Source organism: Pogonomyrmex barbatus, unplaced genomic scaffold (assembly GCF_055798465.1).
Source record: "Pogonomyrmex barbatus isolate J1 unplaced genomic scaffold, ASM5579846v1 scaffold6, whole genome shotgun sequence".
In the NCBI taxonomy this organism is placed as follows: Eukaryota; Metazoa; Arthropoda; class Insecta; order Hymenoptera; family Formicidae; genus Pogonomyrmex; species Pogonomyrmex barbatus.
In genome coordinates, this window is record NW_028297160.1 from 1,940,261 (window position 1) to 1,950,645 (window position 10,385).

General features: G+C 32.0%; 1 long non-coding RNA gene across 1 annotated transcript; it reads right to left on the minus strand.

Annotated features, from left to right (window-relative positions):
* Positions 1 to 238: 238 nt before the first annotated feature.
* Positions 239 to 10,249, minus strand: LOC148935084 (uncharacterized). The gene is made up of 3 exons (XR_016140582.1): positions 10,036 to 10,249; positions 7,628 to 8,139; positions 239 to 1,052 (listed from the first exon to the last, which is right to left on the minus strand). It is a non-coding gene; the product is annotated as an uncharacterized LOC148935084 (long non-coding RNA).
* Positions 10,250 to 10,385: the final 136 nt, after the last annotated feature.

Below are 10,385 nucleotides of genomic sequence, written 5' to 3' on the forward strand. Positions count from 1 at the left end.
TCTAAGTATTATAAATTTAAGTTAAAATAAAACATATTTTAATATATAAATAATTTAAACGATTATAACAATAAAAAGGAAAATATGCATATGTATGCATATATATATATATATATATATATATACATAATTAAATACCTTAATTTATATTAGTTTTCCATTTATATTATTTGTTACTATATAATTTTTAGATAATGTACTTATTAATATTAAAAAATTTTCTAGAGAGAGGCTATCATCTAACTTTGTCCAGGCATTTATGAAATTATGATTTTTTTATTAAAATTATTGACATAAAAGAATTTAATTAATTTTTAAATTGCATTTTTCTGAAATATTTTATCTATTTTTTCTTTTGAATTTTGAGACATTGGGTGTATATAAATTGTGTATACAATTCTTCGAGATATTGTCTCTGTTCTGTTTTGAGATTATGACTTTTCGAAATATTGTGTTTGCTTCTAATTTTCGGTATATTTTTTTAGACTTTTAGATTGTTTACTTTTTATAAAATTTAGCTACACTAATCAAGCGCGTAACTACGGATAAAAGCACAAATATTTGGTAACAATTATTAGATAATTCTTAGATAATATAATTTTTACAAAAATCAAGATTAAACATTATAGATTATAAATTATAATAATAAATTTTAATTTTTATTTCCACAATATATTGTACAAGATAAAATAAAACAGGTTCATGTTTTATGAATCGGCATATATATCAAATGCATACGCGGAACGTAGCGTAACATACAATCAAGAGAAAAACTGTCGCATTCGATTTAACGTTAACGATTATATTTAATAACCATTCTCTCTTCGTACACTCTTTTCCATCGCCGTCCATTCGTCGCAGCTCTTCTTTCATCTTTTCATACCTTTTTCCTATATTATCTCGCGGATATCTCAACTTTTCCGGAGAAATCAAGAGTGTGTCTCATCTTGCGTGTCTCGCTTGCCCTACTTCCAGCGCTCATTAGCGTACCTTTTTACAATATAATTTCCGCAAGTATCGGACCGCCGGCCGCATCACTCTCCCATCCTCTCCTGTGGATAGGATAATAATAGTAATAATTGACCGTGTTATGTACATCTCACGATCCGCAGATTTGTCTCGTGAAGATGTACAATCGTGCCGTTTCTGCATCTCGCTAACCGCGGACTTCTGACAATGAACTAGATAGACGAGCTATGATGTGTGTGTGTGTGTGTGTGTGTGTGTGTGTGTGTGTGTGTGTGTGTCTAGGTTAGTAGTTACAACTTTATATCCACTTGACATATGAAATGAGATTGTCGCGACATTTCTCATTCCTCGGATCTACGCGAGTAGCTTAACTATTTGGACGTGTTATGTTGGGTAGTTTTTTATAATCCTGTTATGCTGACAAAATGATCTCTCCCAAAATTAAAATTTTAGGACAGAAATAGCTTCAATTTGTAAGTAAGCGTGAACATTATCTTCCATTTTTTTTAAAATTTGCATATCGTAATTATAGTAAAATTGCAATTATAATTGCATGAAAGAAAAATTACACAGAAGTGCGATATCCAACTTCTTTTATATTTTAGAGCTTCGTTACTGGTTAATAGATCTCATATATACGTTTTATCTAAAATCTCTGTATTGCATATTAATACGCACAACAGACGGCAAGTGCGAGCGCTGCCACGCATCGATTAACGACATCATCCTATTTTCAATGTTGCATGTTTATTGTTAGCAACATGTGGCAATGATCCACATTATCTTCCCATGAGCCATCATTCTTCTCTCATTAAGCATGATAATGAGAATTGAAATCGCACAGCTGGATGTGACTTTGACCACAAAAGTCCAGACATTTATAATTAAATGGAGAAAAGAAATCGCTGATCCTATTATCCCAATGAGCAGAATGTCTAAAATCGACGCATGAGACAGCTTTAAGATATCTTTAAGAATTCTTTAAGAAACATTATTTTTAAGATATCTTGTAAAAAACTTTGAAAAATATCTTGAAGTTATTCTATGCATTGATTTTAAATTATTCTGTTCACTGGGATAACAATTACCCACAAAACAGTTCACTGGACTTGTTAGAAAAATGAGATATCTTAAGGAGAATAAGAAAAAATTATTAATCTTTCCAAAATCGACATGCTACGACTACATATCTAATCAATTATTATTGTAGATATTATGGTCTATCTTAAAATATCTATTATAAAGTGGCAAATCAGTAATTATTTGTGGAATTATTTATTTAGTAACTCATTGTTACGCAGTGATGCTAATATATAATGACCAGCACTTGTAATCACATATTTTTATTTTGAACATTCCGAAACGTTTTCAAGAAACATTTTAGTATTTAATTACACATATTTCCTTATTCATTTAAAACTTGACATACATCCTATCCCAAAAGTTTCTAAACTTTCATTAAAACTCACTCTAAGCTTAATAATTAAATAAATTTTTATTTATAATCATTCAACATATATCCCTTCCGAAGAAATACAATCTTTACAATGATCATATCGGAGCTTTGAAAAACTTTTTTTGACTAAAAGTCTTCCTTTGAGATGATCGGAATAGCCTCAGTCGAAGTTTTCTGGATATTCAAAATAGTATCGAATTGTTTTCCTTTTAACTTCATTTTTATTTTCGGGAACAAAAAATAGTCACATAGTGTCAAATCTGATGAATATGTGGGATGATCAAGAACTTGAACCGATTTAAAAGTGAGAAATTTACATGGTGATGCGCTTCTGAGCTGGAGCATTGTCATGCAGAAGTGACCAGCTGCCTTGCGTTCAAATCTTCGGTCAAAATTCGATACACTTGTGATTTGTTAATTTCAATGATATCCTCGATGAATCTCACGCATATATATATATATATGTATATATATATATATATATATATATATATATATATGCACTTAAATGTTTTATTTGTTATTTAACATTTTAATCAATTGTGCACATTTTGAACATTAATAACATGACATTTTACTAATATGATCCCCTAAACATACTGATGATATCTTTTTTTTTAAGGTGTTTATATCGAAATAGTTATTTGATAAATGAATTATATCTATTGCACTAATTTAGATGTGAGTACAATGTTTAATTTACGAAATATGATCACAATTATTTTAGAACTGAAAGAGATATATATTTGTTTTTTTATAAGTTTTTTAATCTTTTTAAGATAAAAAGAAATTAATAATTCAAGTTAAGTTTAAAAGTATAGAAATTGTCTTTTTGACAATATCTATTTTTTCTGACAAGTATCTAATTATATTTATTATTGTTTCTTTTAAAAGTTTATTTTAAATATATAAATATATAATGCTGTAACAAAGTATGTTCTTGAAGCAAATCAATTTTTTAAATGTATTTTAAGTGAGGAATTGTTACTCTTGTTACTCCATTTTTATTTCTCTTCGATTTTATTATTCACATTTTTAATATAAATAATATTTTAAATCAAAGATAAACAATTTTTTGTCTAGTATCCTATTTCGACGTTTAAAAGTTTTAATGTACTGACAGCCCGTTCTATAGATGTATCACTGCTTCGTATGCCACTGGTGATACATGTTGCGAGCCACTCTTGTTCTAAATGAATATATCTCATAAGTTTCTAATCTAGAATTGATTAAACAATATTTTGACGAATGTAATTGTTAAGTTTTCAATTAAAAAAAAAAAATATTGATTATTAAGAAAAATTACACAAAATATAAATTTATACAAAATATAAAGTTACACAAAATATAAATAAGGGGCCGTAATATTACCTTCTCTCCTCTATCTACTCCGATATCATTCAAATCTCGCATGTCTACAAAATCGTCGCGCCGTTTACGACAATCCGCTTCCGTTCGGTATCGATTGAAAATCGCGCGCGAGAATCGATACGAGAGGGCCTATAAATAAATCTTGCGAAGTGGCGAGAACGTAATCGGCGCAGCTCGTTGTTTTTCTGTTTTCACGATCAAGTTTGCCCGACCGAGAGGGGGCTGGCTAGCCGAGCCGCTGACACTGGCATTGGCCTACTCTCTCCAGCGTCGTTCACTCTCCTCCTTCACGCTCGTGTTCTCACTCTCTTTCAGTCCGCGCTCGGGACAAAACGCGCGCGCCGTGCGCCTTCATTTTCCACTATCGCGCTTTTCTCCTTCGCCCCTTCCGGTCACCGCTTTCCCTACCGCTACTTGCTAATTAAATTCGTTCCGTTATTATTTACGCTTATTTTACTGAAAACACATAGGCTTGCGGATAAAAGCCTTTGAAATAAAGACAACTCGACGTTTTGATCTCAAGATCTTCTTCAAGAAAAACAAGATAAATAATGAAGACAAAGAAAATTAAACATTTTAGAAAAGACGAGGAAAACAATTGTTAAACTTTTAGATTAGTCAGTTTATGTTTTTATAATATTAAGTTTTAATATTAAGCTTGCAAATTGAATTGGTGTCAGGCTGAACAAGGATGCGACTTTTAACAAATATTATTTGTGAAATTTCGTCTTTCTATTTATATGCCAAATTAAAGTAAAAGTAAAAAAAGGGGTACATGCGAAAGCTTAAAAAAATTGAAGCTTAAAATTTATCGCTTTGTCAGTTTGTTGATATCAATCTTATTAATTTGCGTATCTCACTATTCTATCGGCGTGACGATAACAAATACGTTGCGGGATACTAGCGATAGTAAATAGAATTGGCACATAAATCAACCGAAAAAAAGAAAGAGAGACTGACGACGGTAGCACGCCGGTGCACGCTGCACGATGATCCATCCGGCTCGACCTGGTTTCCAGCGAGAAAAGTCGTTCGCTTCTTGCCGCGCTCAAGATCGAAGAGGACCGCGCCGTCGTTACGAGTGGCAGGACGCTCTTCCCGATTCTGGACGATGGAAAGCATCTCTCCTCTCCGTTTCTTCCTACTATCATCCTCGGCCGCCTCTCCCTCGCTCTCTCTCGGCTCTCCCCCTCGATTTGTTATGAAAGTGCCGCAAGTGGAGCGCGCCGCCTATGCGACAACAAAGCTATACTTTTATTTATAACTGGCCGACTTACGTCCGCGAGCCACGGCCCCCGCTGATAGACGAGAGAACGGGATGTTAGATCAGGCAGACGGCACGGCCGCGGAACGTCGGGATCGCCGTTCGCGACGCGGACGAGAGAGTGGAAAAAGAGTGGAAACGAGAGCCGAGAGAGTCTCGCGCGAGAAAAATCTCGTGAGGGGCAATTCCCTCACGGCGAGAGAGCTGATCGGAAGAACAACCGGACGGACAAATGACGCTTCCACTAACGGAAGAATTCGTTTTCCTTTTGCGGACCCGCGAGATCGATGCGAGAGAGAGAGACGCGGCACGCGGTAAAAGACCGGGCGAGAGTACTACCCCAGATGTTCAATGGACTTTCCAATAAAAGTTCGATAATTTAATTGCGAAATAATAAATTCAGATCGGCCACTGGATTTCTCTATGCTACGTGGAACGAATGGAAAATGCCATGATAAATCAGTTGATGGCACATTAATTAAGTCAATTAAGTTTATCCCGAACAATTTGTCGGTTAATGTACTGTTAAGCTTCGCCAATAAAGAAATACTGTGTTTGATAATTAAATTATTGGGTCAATTAATTGTCACTAACGTGCATTACTCACTTGTCATATATACATATATATATATATATATATATATATACATATATATATATATATATATATGCACTTGAATTTTGTTATTTAATATTTTATTCAATTGTGCACATTTTGAACATTAATAACATGACATTTTACTAATATGATTTCCTAAGCATACTGATGATATCTCTTTTGAGATGTTTATATCGAAATAGTTATTTGATAAATGAATTATATCTATTTTCTAAATATTAACGATCTAAAGATTAACGTGTTCGAGGACGCACTTTTTCTAAATATTAAATTTTGAAATTTTCAATTTTCTGTTTTTTTTTTTTAGTGCGCCGTAGTCTTTTCAACAAAAAGATCGGTGCTTATTTTCACCATTAGAAATTAACATTACAAAAAAGTAAACAACAAACTTTAAAATCATTTACGATTTACATTTCTACATATTATAAATTTAAAAAGAAATCTCTGAGGAAGAAATTGATAGGAATGTAATATATAATTAAAAAATAACTTTTTTTTCAATTTATTGTTATCTGTAAGTGTGGATTGTAAAAATTAATTTGACAAAAAGGCCAAATTGTGATTTTCGTTCAGACTTCAAAATGGATTCATAGGAGTTACCACTATCAAAGCGTCATCTCGAGAAATCGCGAGATGATGGCAGAGAGAAAAGCGATGGAATCGAAAGGAAGATCAGTAGAGCTAACTAGCGCGACGCGCATTAACCGGCGCACTTATTAGGGAATTGCACTTTCTTTCACGGTTGGCGCGTCGAGGACGGCCGAAGGTGAGAAGAACGAGGAAATCGACCTCCGGTGCAACGACCCACCGCAAAGTGTGTCGATTGTGGGCGCACGCAATCGTCGCAACGATTTTGAAAAATGGCCGTTCTACTTTTGCAAGGGAGTACTTTCACGGTCGCTAACCCCGCGACTGAAAGGATCATGCTGATCTCGGCACGACAAACGCTACTCGCGCTTTTGCGCCATAAAACCGACCGGATTCACGGACTCTCCTGCCATTTACATCATGAAATACTAGCGCGCACACTTGACGTTGGACATTATCAGCAGTGTCTCTCGATAAATCACTAAGCTCCCTGAACAATGCATCAGCAAGGATAAAAAAAAAGCGGCATCTCAGAGAAGATCATAAATCAATTGAAAAAAATCAGCCAAGTCTGATCTACATTCGTAGATTCGTAGAAAACCAAATAAAAAATAAAGAAACACAATAAGAAAAGTTTTTACAATATTAATATTATTTTATCAATACTAACATTAACAGTAAATAAAATACTGTTCTATTTTATAGAGATCTATGAAACAGAATTTAAAAAGAAATAGAAAATCAATTAGCATTACTTGTACAATATTTGTTGAAATGATGTTAAAAATTATCGTAAAAATAAAATTGAGCAAATACAGAATTGCAATCTACTGGAAACATCTTGAATCAAACATCCAATTGTAATTTGAAAATAACAACTTAAAAATGGGCGCGTGTATATGTGTATGTGTGTGTGTGTGTGTGTGTGTGTGTGTGTGTGTGTGTGTGTGTGTGTGTGTGTGTGTGTGTGTGTGTGTGTGTGTGTGTGTGTGTGTGTGTCATGTCACGTGTATGTATTCGTATCATGTTTTTATGTATGTATATAAAATATACCTACATATAAAATATATTTACATATAAAACTGATAATTTTAATAATTAATTACATGTGAAATATTCTCTTATCTTGTTAAAAAACAAAGTTTAGAAATTAATAAATTAATAAATTATATTAAAAAGTAAATATTAAAAAATAAATATATTCTTTTTTAATTATTTATATAATATATTAAATTTTGGTTTTTCTTTTTATTAATATAAAATTGTTGCTGAAATATTATCATTTGCGATATAAAATATCGGAATATTCTAAAAAGAATGTTCTAAAAAGAAATTACTTAAACTTTGTCAAAACACTCACGAACATATCATATGTCTTCAACGAAAATCTTCTTCATTGACGTCGTTTCCTGCCTTCTTTTCTTTCTCTTTCTCTCTTTCCCTCTTCCTCTCAGCAATTTATCTGAACAAGCGCGCGCCGATTTTTCGTCCTAAGTCGCGTCGCGAGAATTTCCCTCGGTTTCTCAACTTTTATCCTCGCGCGGATCGCCGCGATCCACGGGGCCCACTTTTCACCATGAATTCTCACGATATCGTGCTCGGAAAGTAGCGAAAACGTGTTCGAGGATTTCTTTCCCTTCCGCCTCGCTGCGCCTCTCGATGCTTCGAGAGGATCATCGGCCGGCTCGCTTTTGCACAGTCCACCATGCACGGAGAATAAAACTGTCATCTCGAAAGTTGGCCTACTATCTCCCCGATCACGATAATAGCTCCCGCAGCCGCGAGACGTGTCTTCTTTCTTTCTTCGCAACGACGCCGGTCTCTAATGCTTCACGGAAAAACGAACTTGCCACGGATCTTCCGCGATCACATCTATTTATCCGGAGCAAGTTCAGAAAGAAAGAAGAAAAACAGAGAATAAGTTGAAAATCAAGAACATGAGAAAATAATCGATAAAATGTAACAATGAAGAATCACCAGAGAAAGGTTTATTTCTCAAAGAAGAATAACTCTTTTGTTTTAATGAGGATTTTTATTAATTGTAAAAAATTATAATAATCCACCAATGATTTTTGTATGTTATTGATTTTTGAGCATTTATAAGTTCGGAAGACTTTTTATTAGGAGGATTATTGAAATCAAAGATTTATATAATATAAAGAACTTTATATATTTTTAAAGACCCTAGAAAAATAATTCTTTTAAGATTTCTTGTATCATTATCATGTTATCACTGTCAGAGAGTATTTTCGTAAATAGGATAAATTATATTTTCTTTCGCCTTTTTATCGAAAGAATTATTTTTCTAGGGTCTTTAAAAATATATAAAATTCTTTATATTGCATAAATTTTTGGTTTAATATATAAAATAATCTTTATAATAAAAAATCCTCTGAACTTATAAATGCTCAAAAATTAATAACATACAAAAATAATTGGTGGCTTAATTTTTTATGATTAATAAAAATCTTCATTAAAACGAAAGAGTTATTCTTCTTTGAGAAATAAACTTTTCTCAAAACTAATAATTATCTCAGACAACTTTCGCTCTTTCCGCCCTTACAGAGGCCTTTCGTTTCCACAACTTGGCCGTTTGTGCAATCGATCAGTCGATAGCAAAGAAAGAAAAAACTGCTTGCTGCACGTCCCAAATATAAAAAATAATAATCGAATCTCATGTGAAATCAATTTTTTTTTCTTACATATCATCAAAAATATACGTATACATATTTTGTTAAAATAAAATATTTTATTTTTTTTAAAACATTTTCACAAATCGTTGATTTTCCCTTTAAATTTTCAATTGTTAAGATAGAAATTAAAAAACATGATAATCTTGTGCCAATTCAAGCGAAACAACAGTAAGATGTATTATATACGCAATTACGAGTGAGATTATTGGATTTCAGAAACAGATGGGATAATCGAGTTCTTAACAAGTTTACTGAATTGCTCGAGTTTAATTACATAAGATTGTTACCCATCCAACAAAATATCTTGATTATTTGTCTCAATATTTGTTCTAGCAAAATATTTTCTATCTATTTATTTTTCTTAAATAAAATAAATAGATAGAAAATAAAATAAAAAATAAAAATATATAAAATAAATGAAATATGTAAAAATAAAATATAACATTTTATCATATTTTTGCTGTCTATTTATATGTAAGAAAAGCGCTTTTATTTAATGAATGGTGCTATAGTAAATGATGTCTTATCGTCAAATTTTTAGGTCAATACGCGGTAGAAAATTTCGGCTTGCAAAATATATATTTATTTAAACATATATATTATAATTTCTGGAAAGTAAAATGTATAATAACAATTGCATTATCATGTGTAATCATGAATCATAAATCTTTGAACTTCTATTATATATTGTTTCTATTGTATATAAAAGTGAAGAGAAATGTTGAAAATACAAAATTATACCAGTGTTTTAATTATAGTATATTATGTATTTCAAATTAAAAAAAATATAAATTCATAAATTCTTTTAGCAAAAATATAAACTCATAAATTCTTTTAGCAATTCTTTGCAGAAATTTGCGTATAATTGACATACTGCCGCATAATTGAAATGACTAATTTCGTTGCAGTAAATTATACCATATTAAATTGAGCTTTCATAGCCATAATTATATATATAACATTTTAAGGAGAAAACTGTTCGTTTAATCACGTTTATCAAAGTTATGAACAGATTTGGATTTATTGCGCAACATTACGTCAACGATCGAACAATTTAACGTAATATGGAAATTACCAAAGTTATTCTGAGTCAATCTCGGAACCATTCCATGTCATTTCTCCAAGCAATCGCGTCGACAAGCAAATGCAAATGCGTGCAAGTCGTGCCATGTGGCACCTGCCGCATACTTGGAATAAGCACGACCTTGACACACTTGATTTAGAAGCATATCTTCAATTTCAAACTGCCGACTAATTTGCAACTTGACAATGAAAGATCGCCCACTGATATTTTGTAATTATCTAGAACATTTGGAAGGTTTGAGCCATGTTATATTATGTTTCAATATCATCAAATAAAATAAATAATTTAAAATATTTTAAATTTTTATTTCAAGAACATTTTTAAAATATAAAGTAAATTAA